We start from the raw sequence: 17,455 nt of genomic DNA on the forward strand, positions 1-17,455 counted from the left end.
CCGCAACAGCGGGCGGCACCGTCAGTCCATAACAACGGACGATGGTGCCAGTCCACAACAACGGACCATGGCGCCAGTCTACAGCCGCGGGCGATGATGCCTGTCCACAACAACGGACGATGGTGCCAGTCCACAACAACGGACGATGGTCCCAGTCCACAACAGCGGGCTATGATACCCGCCCACAACAGTGGACGGTGATGCCAGCGCCCACGCTGCGACGGAGCTTGACAAAGCCGTTTGTACTAGCTATATTAACGCCATAGACTAGGGGCTAAAAGTTCGGAAGTCGTCTCGCTGTGTCGTAGGGGTTCCGGCCAGCCTCCGTCCCGTGCCTCTGTCCACCACCTAAAAGCTGGCAAGAAACTGTGACGTTAGTGTTGACCACACTTCTGGAATTAAAAGAAAAGGTTATAAAAAATGTACATACTGAAGCGAAAGCTCGGTTACTTGTGTTACGCATATTTCATGATAGGCTTTTCCAAGTAATAATGCAGTGCGGTGCAAAACATAACCAAAAGCAACAAAACAGCTATCACACATTCCTATGAGCTACGTGACTATGCACCAAGCGGCATTCTTCTGATAAAGATATTTCAGGTCAGGATATGGTCAAATATATGTTTCCAATCCAAGGGAATCCCTGGCATCTCCACCCAAAGTAATGCTGCTGACCGTGGATTGAGCACCAAATGCTAATCAGAGTAGACTCGAAAAAGTAATGTAAGGATGCCTTTTATGACCTCCGGATTAGTTAGTTCCAAAATGCATACAGCAAACGACACAGATTCGTGTTGCGAAACATTTCCTCTAGATTTAGCTAAATGACGTTGAAATGATGTCGTCAGACCACAACATTGCCATCATAAATTACCTTGCATGCCAGGGCATGTCACTATCGCTTAAGCTGCTGGTTACCCTTTAGCTACGAGACTAAATATCCATCTCAGTCATCATTTAGCGTCATATAAACATCATGTAAACGGACAGGTGAACTCTGTATTGCAGGACAACCTTAGGGTTATATAAAGTGTTCCGTACAACGGCGTCGACGAAGATACCTTCATTGCGCCGCCAAACACCTGCCGCTGTGGAGCTCCGGAGCCACCACCTGCACGGGTCTAGGGCGGCGTTGCCACCACTTGTACGGGTCTAGAGCAGCGGCGGTGCCACCACTTGCACGGGTCTAGAGTGGCGGCGCCACCACCTGCACGGGTCTAGAGCGGCGGTGCCACTGACTGCACGGGTCTAGAGCAGCGGTGCCACCGCCGGCACGGGTCTGGAGCGGCGGTGCCACCACCTGCACGGGTCTGGAGTGGCGGTGCCACCGACTGCACGGGTCTAGAGCGGCGGTGCCACCACCTGCACGGGTTTAGGGCGGCGGTGCCACCGACTGCACGGGTCTGGAGTGGCGGTACCACCGCCTGAACGGGTTTAGAGCGGCTGCACGGGTCCAGAGTGGCGGTGCCACCACCTGAACGGGTCTAGAGCGGCTGCACGGGTCCAGAGCGGCGGTGCCACCACCTGCACGGGTCTGGAGCGGCGGTGCCACGCCATGTCCACCTCACTAGCCATTACTGCGGCTTAATGGCTTCTGCCCACGTGTTCGGTGTTCACAACAGGCGCGCTAAAAACCACCGGCCCATCCAGCGCCGTCAACTGGCTGCCGAGAAGGCCGGTTGTCGGGTCCAAATGGCAGGGCGGGTCTCCGAGTCCCCATTGGATCACTGCATCACGCGCCGACCAGGGTTTACCGACGGCGAGTCGTGGCTCGGCGGCCCGCCCGGCGGAACGACCTGCTCCCCTGGGAGGGAGGGGGGGGGGGGCGCCGCGAGGTCGGGGTCGAGCGTGGCCGGGGCGAGGTTGACGCAGGCCAGACGCACGACTGGTGTGGCAGGAATGGGTCAGGATCTCATCGGAGGCGTGCCGCACACTGCTGTGACAGGAATCGGTCAGGATCTCGCCGGACGTGTGTCGCACACTGCTGTGGCAGAAATCGGTCAGGATCTCGCCGGACGTGTGCCGCACACTGCTGTGACAGGAATCGGTCAGGATCCCGCCGGAGCCCTGCCGTGCGCTGCAGTAGTGCTAGCAGCTTCCCTAGTCAATGCGACGCAGCCGGGGCAATGGCCGGCAACGGTAATTGCTCCGACTGGCAACTGGCGCAAATAGCCCGAGCCAGTCGTTTCGAACAGCCACGGTTGTGACAACCAGGATGAACACCAGTCACCTATCCTGCATTCAGCTGAATGGCCTGTGTGTGGTGCCATGCATTGATTGTCGATAACCGTTTTTCCTTCATACAACCGCCTTATACTCCGCGTCATTTCCGAGGAAATATCCGTCTGCCGCATTCGGAAGATCTGCATGTTCTATTACGTATGCAATACCGTCTAAGCTTTCATATCCAGGCGCTTTATCACTCAGGGGCTGAAAAACTGGATACCGCTGCTGTTCCGGAAACGGTTCCTCGGACCCGTTCACGGCGCATCTTGGTTGCCCGAACCCTCAGACATTCTTTAATGGCTCATTCTACCCAGGCTTTGGGTAATCAGCAAAAAGTTTTCGCACTTGTCGGATTGAGGCCCATTGCAAGTGCCGAAACATCTGGCACGAAACGTTCAAGGTACTTCGACTTCGAATTCGTCTGAAGTCATTTGGATCAACCACGCGACGTTCCGAGAGGTCCCTTCCCCAAAAACCTGACGTCATCACGGCGTGAAGGTCTTTATTTCGCAGCCAAACTAAGTGGCACGAGGCCTACAATCAAAAGCCTTTTGCTGGTGGCGGAGAGAGAATTGGGATTGCCCTTGTATACTTTGCGCGGCCAAAAATGTAATCATGCCCGAACTAGTAGATCACATGGCGGCGGTTTACCTAAGTATGGGGCGACAGTGCAGCATCGTGTTTGAAAAAGAGACACACACTTGGTAAGTTACAACTTACGTATAAAATGCACTCCGACACCCAGCAAGCACTGTTTTTTTTTCAGCAAACCACTGTTCTTGTCTCAAAGTTAAAACACTTTTGGCACTCGTCCGCACATATACCCAATTCAGTTAGGCCGGCAACGCACATGCCATTCACTAGCATGAGTGCGCACCCGAAGCAGGGGCATCAGCTGTAGAATGGGATAGACCCGCAAGCAAACTGAACAAGCAAGGGTAAACCGGGTGAGGTACGGACAAACCGACATTCGGAAGGCAAATCCCTAAAATGCAGGTAAGATTGCATGTTGATGCACTTGTAGGTTGACAAGCATTGCGCAGTACACGTAATGCGTTATTTGCAGATCCACTAAAGTTGTGCTACGTTACGAATTTGTACTTGACATGTAGCACACTATTGTATGGTTTACCTGCAGCCCTACGGTCGTCAACAACCGCCAGCAATGACGTCTAACGACGGTGCCCATCACGCCCCTCAATTAATTTAACTGCTGAGGCAAGTCGTTGGCATGCAGACAATCATCTATAAACAATGCATGTATAATTCGGCCCTACTAACAACTCATTTCTCACCCTGACATGCTTCTTTCATTATGCAAGCCGATAGTTGTAGGAAATGGTATCGAAACTCTTGTCCTTACTGCAGGGCAGTATCTAGGGCGCGCCGGTCCGGCTGCTTGAAGTTGATTTGCCGCAGGCGACCCGAATTGAAAAGCGTTTTTAAGTGTGCATTTGAGGCGTGGCCGCGTTTGTTAGGTTAAAAGGATTCTAACCTACAGACTACCTAATGTATCTGGCTACCTATGCTTATCGGAGTCATTGCTGATGATTAGAAGCTAGATGTGAGAATACCAGTTGAGCTAAGTCCTTCTGACCGTTTTTTTTTTTTTTGCAGCCAATTTACGCTTCTATACGGGCGTGAGGAAAGTTGCCCAGGATTGTCGACACAGGGCATTCTAAGCTGTAGTTTGCGTGCACTGCCGTAAGCCCAGTACCAGATTTTCGCCAATGTTGCGGGGACTTGAGGCTTCAAAGCCACCCCCCACTCCTTCCCATAACATAGTAGTTTTGCCATTTTCTTGCCATTATAGATCAGTGTATACGCACCCCAGCATGGTAAAACTCACAGTCAACCAGTATCCTGCGCTCGGTGCACGCTGGCATGACGTCATATTTTCTTGGCACTCAGATGATAGAAGCGCTTTAAGATATTGATGGACATAACCCGGTACTGTCAATTTTGCAGCTCAATACGGTGCCCAGCTGGCAGGGGAGGAATCTGGGAGAAATTCAAAATGGGACACATCAGCGAAATGCTCTTGATAATCATTGGGCGCTTGTCAGTCCAGGCATAGCCAGTTGGGTGATGGGAGAATTTGGGAAATTTTTCTTCAGTTATAATATTTTCTATCTCGCTTATCTCCACGCAGCGCAATAGTCGTACGTCAATGTTCTTTTAGAGATGGAGGTGGATACCCCCACTATTCTTCCGTTGTTTCTGAATCTCGCATGTGTATGATTTTATTTCCTGCCGAACATGGGCCAGCTGCGATTGTCTTAAAGCAGGTCCCGGAGCTCAGTGAGCAAGCATCACGCCAGGGGCGTAGTTTCACAGTGGGCGCTGAATAGCAGCAAATGACCCAAAGCTCCCTCAAAATACACCAACAAGTTGGTTTCTACTCAGATGTGGCCCACTTTTTCCAAACTGTGCGTGTGTGGAAGGGGGACTGAAGCGCCCACCTACTGAAAACGGAACTGTACCCCTGCATCGCGCCGATTTTTTTTTTTGTACTTTCCGTCGGGAACAATTGATATGGTGAAAGACGAAAAACCCTGGTCTAAGGGTGGGCCCCAGAGCCCCAGGCCCCTTCCTTGATCATGTCCCTGCTCCCAAATCTCGATTTCATGCATCCATATGCTTTCCCAGCATGTAATGCATTCTAAGGTACATACAAGTATCGGAAATTCCCTCAAGATTGTGATGACCGTTATGAGTGCAGCGCCCTATTAAATCAGAGGACGGTGCTTTTTAAGAAAAAATTGAGCGAATGTTGGGACAGGCTTAGCTACATTTTCGAGCTAAGGCATTCCTACAACTTATGTCGCCTACCTTCAGACCCGGCCCTGGACCACTGTTCACCAAATCTGTAATGAACTTCCACCTCCTGTTCACATTCTCTCCCAGTCATAAACCATTCCATCCCTCCTGTTCACATTCTTTCCCAGTCATAAACCATTCCATCCTTCCTGTTCACATTCTCTCCCAGTCATAAGCCATTCCATCCTTAGCTAAATAGTGAATTTTTGTCAGTTTGGCAATGAATATGCTGCACCCTTATTACAAAGTCCTGTGTTTGTCCCTGTAAATGCATCTTGGGGAGAGAAGTTGACATGGACCGTCGGCCACAGCCGACCCTGCCACAGCCCATCGAGCCAGGCTGCCGGGAACCGCTCCTGTTCACTCGTATCACAGCGCTGAGTATATTCAAGGCAATAAAAATGCTCAGAGGTGTAAGAAGGAAACATTTGGTTTCTGTGTTTAGCCGTGCATAAAAGTGAGATGAACACGCGGCGTGTTCTAATAAACTGGCAATTGTCTCCTCACGCTACCTGCTGCGGTTGCCATTCTGTCGGCTGTTGAAAGCTGAATATGTATTTTATGAGAGTGGCAGCATCCGCTGGGCCTGGCCGTTTGAAAAATGCACATGCACATACAAACATGCACGCATATACTGACACAAAAACTTTGCGTGATTAAGAGATGCTTGTGAGTATTGACAGTCCTGATGGAAAAAGCGGAGAAAGGTGAGAAGAGCATCACATGTGTCGACCTATAAAGGTTCTACAAAAATGTTGCCTGGGCCACTTGAAGTGTCTCAAATGGGTCTCTGGGCCAGCCCCAGAAATTCGAAGGAGTTCGGAGTTTGTTGACTTCTACGTTGATAAGTCCTATCATAGACTGTTAAAATGGGCCTCTGAGGCAGGTAACGTTGCCACTCGTATTCTTCTTTGTCACTGGGAAGGTAATATCTAGGGTCTCGGAGGCGGCTTCAATGTCGTTTAAGGTTTCCACATGCAATGAAAAGAGGTTTCAAAAAGAGCACCAATAGGTTTCAAGCTTGTGGCTCTTTGTGTAGACCTGTTCAGAAGAATCGGAGACCGAACAGGCTTCTCAAACATATTTTGAGTGCGATGGCAAAATATTGGTACTTGAATATGCTGGCATAAGTCTTTCTTCTGTGCGCTTGAACTGAATGCTTCGTGCTTCCGCTTTCCAGATTTAGTGTTGTTAATCTAGATCAACGGGTATGAGACGCGCACAGGAATACTCATACTTTGTCCAACTGATGAAAGGTGGCTAAAATACATGTAATACGAAGAAAATGGCATGCCGAAGGGCCACCTTCACCAAAGGATTATTTTCACTTCAGTGGCCTTACCATATCAGGCTTCGCCTTTTCGCTTTCTAAAAGCTAACATCGCTGCAACCACTGATCACGTGTTCACACGATGGGATGCATTTCTAAAAAAAAACATTTACGATTTTACAATGCACTTTACTAATTCATCTAGCTTTCACCACCGGCATGCGCTAAACCTTATGAGCCGTTCTCTATGAATGGTTTTATAGTTACAGGGCCTTTTGTGGCAAACTTACCACATCACCACAATTCACCCGTCCACTTTTCTGTTAACATGAGAAAGGTAGCATTTTCAAATTGCCGAGAAGCTAAAGGACGCGGGTCAGATCAGCGCGCAGTGCTGGCTTGAGGCACTCCAACCATGAGAAGTGATTTTGGCCTGTGCACGTGGTGGTACTTTCGGCCAAAATCGACTCATAGCTCAATCAAGAAAATATCAATCAGCAAAATATCATATGAATTATTGGCCAAAATAGTTGTGATATGATTAGCGATATAATGAACATTTTTAAACTTCATCTTCGTGAAAAATTGCACTCCTAACAGGCAACAAGCTGTGTTAACATGCACCCGGCTGGCCCGGTTGAATACCCTTTGCTCAGGTGGGGGGGGGGGGGGGGGCGCTTTGAGCAGCCCCGCTGAGATCCCAAAAACTAAGATAACTAAAGGCACCGACTTCACAGGATGGGCTGACTCGTACGTTAAGTCACTCATGCCAAATTTTAGATTACTGAGTGATGACCCTGGGGTCAAATAAGGTCAAATAAGGTCCAACTCCAGATTGATGTCTCAAGTGCCCCCAAGCCCCCTCATGCAACCGCCGTGGAACTAGAGCCCTGCTCCAAAGTATAAGGTTAATGATGTCACATTCAGGCTAGCGGCCTTATTTGACCTTTACAAGGTCAAAGTGACCAAATGCCTACGAGATTGCTCCTATTTTGTCATTTGAATAAACATCTGGGATTACGCTAGACGGTTTGTTCCTGCAAAAAACCATATTGACCCAGGTCATTCAGGTCAGTGACCTACTCTGACCTTTAAAAAAGTCCATGGAACATGACAACTGCGGTTCCTGTCATTAATACATTCCAAATTAGCACCAGAAACTCTCCCATAAACCAAACCCCGAGTAAAAAAGCAGGTTTTGACCTCGGTGTGACCTTCCTACCTGACCTTATCTCGATGGAATCGGTTGCAATTATACATTCAAATGGTGTATTGCCAAAGAAACTATCTCAGATATAATGGTTTTGCCTAACACTCTGTTGTTGTGTCACATTGCAAGATTCCCTAGAAATGCTCGTCGCCGACAGCCACAGCCTGGCTTTGACTTGCCATAGGTCATCGACATTGTGCGGTGCATGTACATGTTACACTAGACGATCTACTAGCCAATTCTTCATAGATTTGCGCGGTTTGGCAGTTTTCAGCAGTTCGGAAATCATTCTGGAAATATCTCTTTTTTTGGGGGGGGGGAATTTGATCCACACCCGAGTGTATGCTAGGAATCTTAGCATTCACTGGATTATGACAATTTACTGCACGTTTTTCTACACTGGAAATAAAAAATTTCCTAAATGTGAGATACTGGGATGGACCAAATTGACAGCCAAAAATGTAAAAAACCCTAACGAGGAAGGATATTGGAATAGATTCATTTGATAATTTTGCTGGTAAGGTGGATCGGACGAGATTGGATTGAGAAATCGGAGGAAAGCGGATTGGCGGGCGGATTGGATCTGGACAAGCTGGACTGGAATGGACCGCAACCTGAAAATTCAATCCGTGAAATGCACTACTGTTCAGTAAAATGGTCACGAATGCGCCACTCCTCAATCGTAACCATTGCTACTACGTACTGGCCACTACTACGTAATGGTTACTACATCGAAACCATTACTACTACGTAATGGCCACGTGTAAAATTGTCTTAAAGCAGATTGCCAGGCGTCGCGGAGCCGATATCTCACTATTTTGACCTCAGTTAATGGCACTGTGCGCTATCATATGGCGTGGAGCGGCTGGCGGGAATTATCGAATTCCCACCGCTCTACGCTGCGCGATGACGTCACACCGAATCATGTCGAGCGGAGGCGGCGGCTCGCTGCGAATGGGTGACACCAATTGGACCGGCCCTGCTAGCAAACAGAACCCGGACGCACCGCAGCGGGCGCGAAGGCCACTGCCCTGTTTGATCTGTGTCAGGCACCATGATTTTATATCTTTACAGCCGTGTCGTAAACGGCGGTAATCGGCCGAGATGGGCCTAGGTCTGCTTGCGGGCCTGTTGCTGCGTTCGTCGCCGTGGCTGTGCCGCGGCAGTCGCGCGCCACACCGTGAGTGTCGCCTACGCGCCGCCAGTGCCGCCGCCGCGCCGTGTGCCGCAACCGCGCGAGGAGTGGGTGCCGCCGCCACGAGCTCCCTACGCTCGCGTGCTGAGCCGACGTCGTGTTGGTCCGCGGTGACGCCGGCACGACGTCTGGCGGATGTCGAAGGCACGGAGGTGGGCGGAGCCGCGGTCGGCGCAGTCGACGTCTGGCCAGTGCCGATACCGGCCGGCTGCGCTCGTTAATCGGCGGCGACGCGAGTGCCCCGCTCACTGCTGAGGCGCGTCGAAGCCAACCGCGCACGGCCAACGCGCGCGAGGAGGCGCGTCGGGGCCGATGAGCGGCGGCGAGTGCGGCGCCGACGGAGGAGCCGGGAGGACGGACGCGCTCCGTCATCGACGACGACCCGAAATGACGCGCCGACGCCGACACCAGGTCAGTCGCAACGCCTGCAGACGGCTGTGGACCGGCCGTGCCCTTGACCTTATGTCTGACGTACGCCGTGTGCTCCGACTGCCGTCTTAGTGCGGGGCGGGATGGACGTGAAAAGTAGAGACCACGGCTAGGTTCCCGTTGGACAGTCTTCGTGTCCATGAGTTTGTCGTGGCGAGCTGTCAGCGAAAGCGGCAGGTCCCTCCAGCGCGCTGGCAGTGCGTCTGCCGTCTGGTTCCGTTGCCCTCTGGTAAATACCCATTATACCGCCTGTTCTAATTGGGTTATGGCTTTGAAGTTTAGAGGATGTTCGGTAGCCGCCATCGTGCTAGAACCCTGAGCACATAGTAACGTTCGCGTTCGCATTTGCAACGAAGGCATCGTTACGTTAGCTATTCACCTCGCTGTGGAAATCCCTCATCGACCACGGGTGTTCGGTGTTTGACCACGGGTCGCGGGTGTTCAATACAGTGCACAAACATCCTTTCAGTGCTACGCTGACAATGCGGGGTTCTGAGATTTTGTGGCCGCGCGGCTCGCAGTTTGACCTGAACAGGTGGCAACACACCATTGTCTGTCTCGATGGCGACGTTGGAAGAACAGTCGGAACACTCGGAACACTCGTCGGAACACCTCACACGACAGGTAGAGCGTTGCGAGTAGCCGTCCCAGTCCTCTGTTGATGAAGTGCGACTTCCAGGGCATACATCCGGCCCCGCTGTGCCGCGGACAGTCTCAGGTCAGCAAATACACGCGCCTCGACCAGCAGTCACGCAGGTGTGATTTGTGTGTTTACGCCCCAGGCAAACAGACGGTTATCCATGCCGGTCCTTGGCAGCGAGCTGGCGCACAGCTTCCACGTGGCCTTCGCCAGCAGGCCGTGCAGAATGTAGTGTAGCAAAGACACTAGCTTCGATGCCAAAGTCGCACACTGACCGTCGTCTACGTCTGGCGGTAAGAGCAAGCGGCGAGTTGCACGTCTGCAGTAAGTTCATAACTCGATCGCGATTTCCACTGACTAGCTAAGGTAGTGGAGAATTCTTGATCATTCAGTGCAGATGTTGATTTTTGATTAGTTGTTCCGACAAATACACAATGACGAAAAAATATCATGACCTCGATACAGACAGGAATTGGGTGCACTGTGGTGATGCATTTGGTTTATGCCAAATGGCGCGTGCCAATGCAGTTGGAAGGTCCGTGGTTCAAGTCCGAATGCGGCGCATTTTCCCCGACGACACCTACCCAGGAAATGGCAGCAACCGCGCGGAGTTGTCCGGTTGCTGAATTCAGGGGACTGCTCCGCGCTCAGAGATATTAAAGCAAACATTAAATATGATGAAGTTAGCTAACTTAAAACTATTGACATACTTTAAGTGAAAAAGCCCGCTCTAAACAATACGATTTCTTTGTTCAGCAAATATGCTTCTCAATATGACATTGTCCGATATTGCACATTGCACATGGCCTGAGAGGCAGTTGACGGCCGTTGGCCGTCATGTTGGCCGTCCGTTGACTCCCGTTATGTCTGGAAATGGTGCTCACGAACGTCAGATATGACCTGCTTCACGATTATATTTGTACTGGCCTCGATCGCTGCATGGCTAAGGACATGCTAGGATTTGGGTGAAGTTATAATGGCGTCATGGATGCCTAGAGGACTTTGAAAAACGCTCCCAAAAAGAGTTTGCACATCTTTGTGCGCGCATGACTCAGAAACTAGGGGATTAAGCTCAATGGACGGCTGTGAACGCGCCAAATGATCTTCAGGATGGCTATTTCGGTTCAAGCCCTCATACAAATTTGGATAACTCCCTTTAACCTTGTTTTGAGCACCCCCTCCCCCCCATGTCTTGTTTTTTTAACTCATCTCAGAGATCTGGTTTTCGTGGGTGTTGTGTGGTGGCAAAAGTGAAATATAGAATGCAACATATCGTGGCAAGCTTTGTAGTTCTAGATATGACCTACCTTACTCTTATACCTGCAGGCAATTCTGCGCAAGAACTGTTTCTTTTCCGCTCTCCAGTGTTGACATGAGCACACATTTTCCTGCATTACATATGCATAGTATAATGGCTTTCTCAGAGGTTGGACTCTATGACTGTCTGCATCCCCTGTTAAAAAACCTGAACACGTCTTTGCCATAGCATGCATCAGCTACTTGCGGAAATGTAAAATGGCGTGTAAAACTTTGCGTTTAGATACCGAAACATATCACTGACGTGCGTGCATTGGTGATCCGTAATGTTCTTCAACCTCTTTGACTCCGCCCCCCTACCATTCGCTCAACCGCCTTTGCCAAGCCTCTTTTGTTATATTGCAATATCAATATGTATGCTGCATTTATCTAATTAGCTCGAAGAATCATGCACTCATTTCTCCAAACACCCCAACAGAGGCAGATCCATGCCTTGCACCGGTGAGCGCGCAACTGGCCAGACAAATCAAGCTATAGCTGCTATTGCGAATGCCCTCTTATTCATTCGTCAGAATGTGTTGGTATTATGTTCCCGTGGGCCGCGTTGCCGATATCTGGGCTTGTTTTCACTCGCGTTCTTCGAGCCTTTCCAGCTTAACAGTTTCGGCTTCCCATACTAATTGAAAGGAGAGATGAAAGTGTAGCCATCATGCAGTGTGGTGGTAAGACTGCATGTGATTAAGCAGCTGGCATGCAGATGTCAAGCAATTTAGCTGCGTAGAATATGCATTGTTTGGTATTAAAACTAATGCGTTTCATTTTTTAGCTCTCGTACATTTTGAAAATTGAATTCATCATTTCAAGTACCTGTTAGAAATTATTTCAGCTGCACTTGATTTTTAATCTTTTCAATATATGCAGGACAATAAAACATCCGGCCTGAATCCATTCTGAAAAAATACTTTGCTGTCACTTTTCTTCGTTCAATTGATGCCAACAATTAGCGCAATTATTTGTTCAAAAAACATTTTGTTCAAGAACAGACGTCCCGAAAAAGTGGACACCAAGGACATTTGCTGTTTATAAAGCGTCATGTGCGCCAGCGGGTGCAGCGCCACAGTTGTACAGACGACATATTTGACGTAAAACAAAAACGCCACTCGCTCTCTCCGTTTTTTTTCTCAACTACAGCAGGAGCACTTATGCATTTCCAGTTACATTTCAGCCATTTTTAGTTAGGCAACGAAACCTTCGACGACATATTTGACGTAAAACAAAAACGCCACCCGCTCCCTCCGCTTTTTTCAACTACGGCAGGGCCGCTTTTGCATTTCCAGTGACATTTCAGTCATTTTTAGTTAGGCAATGAAACCTTGAATGCTCCAATAGTCTCTAAACAATGTTTTGTTGATGTTGTCTCTTGCAACTTGTATGTTCTGCACGCTCCGTTCTGGGGAGTGTATTGATAACCTTTAAGAGTTACTGTGCACATTACTGAGGTGTGTATCTACGTATGCAGATGTGACAGTTGAAAAGGCAATGCAATTCCGTTTGTGGAAGTAACCACCAGGAGACATGCGGCCGTGTCTGCTCAATTTTCCAACTTAGGGTTTTACCACAATTGTATCATATACTGCACGGATTTTCCTCACAATGTTAAGTGTATGACTACGCTTGTCAAAGCGATGCAAAGGCTTTGAAACTCAAAAGGAAACAACGAACAACATCAAAAGATTGATTGGGATTGACTGTGTCACACAGAAGCCTCATTGTGGGCTGAAAAACTGCACTTGATGTTAACTGAATCTCAATCAAGGAACAGGAAGTGCGCCTATTGACTAAAAGAAGACATTTTAGGATTGGCGTTCACTGTTTATAGAGACTGAAGGTATTGTAAACGACACTTATGGTGAAGAGCTTGCGTGCCCTGAACAGTGCGCGAAATTACAACTCGATGATTGGGCAGCATTTTCAGCACAGCGGAACGGCTTACACATGGTCGCTGGCAATCCATACCAAAAGAATCATTTCATTTGACGACTTGTCCGGGGTAAGTACCCATTTCCTTACAAAAATGTTGCACAGCTCAAAACAACCACAGTTAACAGAATTTTCATGACAAAAAAATAAACAATGATGCACTTGTTTCATAGCTGCAAGGCGTTCGCAGTTATGCAAAAGAGCACCAGAGGTTTTGTATCGCCATGGACCTGCTTCACTCATAAATGTCCGCCATAGTGCAATAAGTCAAGAAAATCTTCTGTATTGCAAAAAATGGGTTAAAATCTCGCTTGGAGTCACATAAGATTACACAAACGTGACACAGCTGTATGAAGACATGATGAAATGAAATAAATGCGAGCAAGTGGCATCGTCACCAGCAGACTTACGGCTTATCAACGAAAAACATTCCGAAACACTCTCCCAGAAACTCACATCTGGTACTCATGCATCCTTCATAGCATCTTGAATGATTTGAAAGCGTGGGAAGACAACCTGGTTTTAGACAAAATGGGAAATCAAAGGAAAACGGATGAAAAAACTGTCAACTATCGCCAATATCCCCAGGCAGCAGGCCGCATAACTTAGTTGATAATTACTCAGTGTTATTTATCTGAATGTTGAACATCAATGATTAACGAATTGTACCGGCTTGTTCATATTGAAATGGTTTAAGTAATCAGACTTGCTTGCTTAATAAAATCCAGCACCATGTTTTAAAATTTTTAGGCACAGATTATTTAGCACGGCCACACGAAGTCAGCCCGTACTCGACATGAAGCCTTGACGGGTCACCGGGACCTGCCGCCTTGCACTGCGTAAATGAAATTGTTAAACAGATGCATGCAATGGTTTGATTACGTACAGTCACACCTCGGCTTCAGTATTTTGACAAGAACATAATTATGTTATGCAATGCAATGCTACACCGCTATAGCATAGGCAATGGTGGTGTTTGGGTTGCCTGCAGTACTTCAGTTTTTCTCCTTCAAATTTAAATGCAAAGCCAGTGTCAGAGATAGATATTTCACATTGTATTAGAAACAACTACGCGTAAAGAATGCCAACCAAACAATTTGCTAGTACTAGTATTCACAACCTCCATCATATCGAAATAAAACTAAAGCCGCTGGCAGACTGTATCTAATTGAGCACACCTGTTTTACAGGCCTGAATCACCCAAACATATCCTGTAGATGTAATCTAGAATTGTTGTGCCGATTTTCGGTTATAACATTGTATTTCACTCCGAGCTTGCTCCAAAGTGTAGTTACGGCTGAGTTTTCATGTTAATTCAAGTTGAGAGGCATTGTCTTTCGGCACACGTTTTCATGAAGCAATAAACTTCTTATAGGATGTGTATAACATTCAAGAAAAAATGTTCGGTTCAAACTATTGTGGTGCTTTCCAAACTTTGCGTTCTGTTACCAGCACATAAACGTGTCCAATGTGCTGTGTTACGGCTAGCAGCGCGCCAAGTTTGCTGTGTCCGAAATGCGTGTGACTGGACGCCGATACTTTATAATAAGAATGCTGAGTTCTTGTTTTCTTCGTTTTTTTACGTGCAGGCAGAGTCGTTATTTTATTTCATACTAATGGCCGTTGGTCCTTCCGTTTTAATTTCACCCAAAGAGAAATACGCAAATCGCGGATTTATTTCAACCGTGAAATGTGGTACCGGACGTGCTTGATTAGATGGTGATTTTCTTTCCATCGGTTCCACTAGATGAGACATGGTAACTACCGGGTAGTTCGTTAATTTCAACATGATCGTAAGCGTTAAAGCGGCTGATGTAATTCTTGATTGATTCACTTGATTAAATGATTCACTTCTGAATTACTTCTTAAATTCGACGAGAGCCTGACACGTGAGCAGTGTATTAACATCAGAAACCCAGCTCCGCTGCGCATCATCCATATGCGGAAACCCAGCTCTGCTGCGCATCATCCATATGCAGAAACCCAGCTCCGCTGCGCATCATCCATATGCAGAAACCCAGCTCCGCTGCGCATCATCATGCAAAAACCCAGCTCCTCTGCGCATCCTCCATATGCAGGCATCACACTGCAGCGAGCTAACGATCAATCGTTACAACGGCGTCGCGCATGGTCCTGCCTGTCAGCAGCGAGTCTTTAGTCACGGGCCATTGGCGGTGACCCAGAGGTCAGACATGTCGGCGCTCGAGAGGTGCAGTCTCATCGATCCCTCGTTAAAGCCTTGAACAGCAGACGTGCGGAAGACGTGAAGCCAGCGAATCATCGAAGGACCGGTAAGGGCATTGACCGTGTCATTTCTAGTTAGCTGAGTGGCACGATGCTGGACTCGTAGCCAGGAGACGCTCGAATCTCAGCAATTCCAACGAGAAAGTTCGCGTTGTGCGCAAACGGCGGGAAGTCGAATACCACCCAGTCCTAGTCAGGAATCATAACACCTGACAATGGTCGGAGAATAAGCTGGCGGGAACTTCGTGTACATGCTAAAACACCGGATGAGGACGACAGTCCAAACAATTATTCCATCCGTGTCAGCGCAGAGTTCTTTTCTAGGCGGCGAGCGACTGAAGACAGTTGAAGCTATTAGCAGGGTGTGTCAATGCAGAGTTGGTTTATTCCGGGAGTGGGAGCGCGGAGTCTTTCTCAACCTCTTTTTCTCCTCTCATCTCTTCCCCCTCTCCTCATCTCTTTCTTTTCCTTCCTCCCCCCTCTCTCCCTCTCTCTTTCACCCTCTCTCTCTTTTCTTCTCTTCTCTCTTTCTCACCCTCGCTCCCACTTTCTTCCCTCACTCTATCCCTCCCTCTCCCCCTCCCTCCCTCCCTTCCTCTCTCTCTCTTCCTCCCTCTCTCCCCATCTCTCTCTTTCTCTCCCCATCTCTTTCATTCCTTCCTTCTTTTTTTCTCTCTCTCCCTCTCTCTTTTTCGCCTCCGGAGATTGTTCTTCTTAGACCATCTCTCCCTGGTGCGGTTGCGAGGATATGGCGGCCACGATGGTGTAGGTGACAGAGTGACAGACAATGCAAAGCGGGGAAGCTTCTTTCTGGAAAGTGCTTTATCGTTGCGCCCGCCAGGGAACAGGACGTGGCTAAGTTCCCATAAGCGGATTTGCTCAGCAGAAAAGCACCATAAGTGCGCGGTTTCATGAGCTAAGACAGAGCTCGTCAATTTGCCTCAACCTCTGGGAATGCATAGTGTAGGGTATTTTGATGGGCATTAAGACTAACGCACTTCGAGCGATCATTGCGCTGGAAGTTGGCCGTTTGTGAAAGTTCAGGAAGTAGAGATCCGACAACGGCCTTTTAAAAACACTCCAAAACTGACGAACGTGTGGTTTACACCGTCGGCTGCGTAGGCAGTGTGCTACGGTGCTCGAGTGCGTGAAGGATTACACTTCTGGCTGATGAAAATGGCATTGACATGCTATCGGTGCTTACAAAGATATTAGCTTCTAGAATGCATGAAGCCAGAGTGTCCGTTCAAGTGGAAACATTTAGTGCAACGTTTTGAAGACTCGCCCATAAGTAGCCAGCAGGTGAAGAATCACATCTTGCAGGTTTCGCAAGCTGGCGTCGCAAGTACCTCACCATCGCTCAAGAAAATGGTCATAATTGTATCATTTATTCATGGAAAGATGCCTATTCTGGCGGATTAGCACTCCAACGCTAATGCCAACAAATGCATTTTTCACTCCAGAACCAGTGCCTGGTATATTCAAGCGCAAAATGATGATCAGGCGCTACAATGCGCCGAATATTCTTGAAATTTTGCACATCGAAAATAATTTACCCTCCGTGGTCCACTGATCCGCGAGTATTCCCGGAACCAAATTTCATATCGATATGACACGTCATTTCTCTCACGTATCCAATATTGCGAGCGATAGGGAACTAAAGCGCCCCGTCAGCTCGACAGTCGTGCCGATTAATTCTCCGCCAGGGAATCCCATCCTCCCTTGGCACTGCGAGGTGGTGCATCACCGCAGCACACATGATCGGTTTCGCACCGATACATTGATCATTCCTCTCGTTTGCCCATGCACTCGCCCTGATTCGTCATGTCGGCGGTCAACAGCAGCTGAACCGGCGGCCGCTGCCGTCGGCCGCCAGCAGCCGGTGACCCGACTCGCCACTGGCAGTCGTCGCATGCTGGGGAGGAGCCGGCGGTGGGCATGCCTCGCGCCCGGGGGCGCCACCAGACCAATGTAGGACGTGGCATATGTGACCGAGACGCGGCCGGACGGCTGCCGTCTCCAGGGGCGGGATGCAGAGCGAGGCGGGTGCCGGCGACGCCGCTGGTCGTGAGCGTCGCCGCCGGCACGCGGCCCAGCGCGCCCGGTTCGCTCGAGTGAACCACCGCGTGTCGCGGACGAACCCGGAGCTGGCCGGAGGTGGTCGCAACGCTCTGGACGCCGTCT

Source organism: Pollicipes pollicipes, unplaced genomic scaffold (genome assembly GCF_011947565.3).
Source record: "Pollicipes pollicipes isolate AB1234 unplaced genomic scaffold, Ppol_2.1 Scaffold_7231;HRSCAF=8579_pilon_pilon_pilon, whole genome shotgun sequence".
NCBI lineage: Eukaryota > Metazoa > Arthropoda > Thecostraca > Pollicipedomorpha > Pollicipedidae > Pollicipes > Pollicipes pollicipes.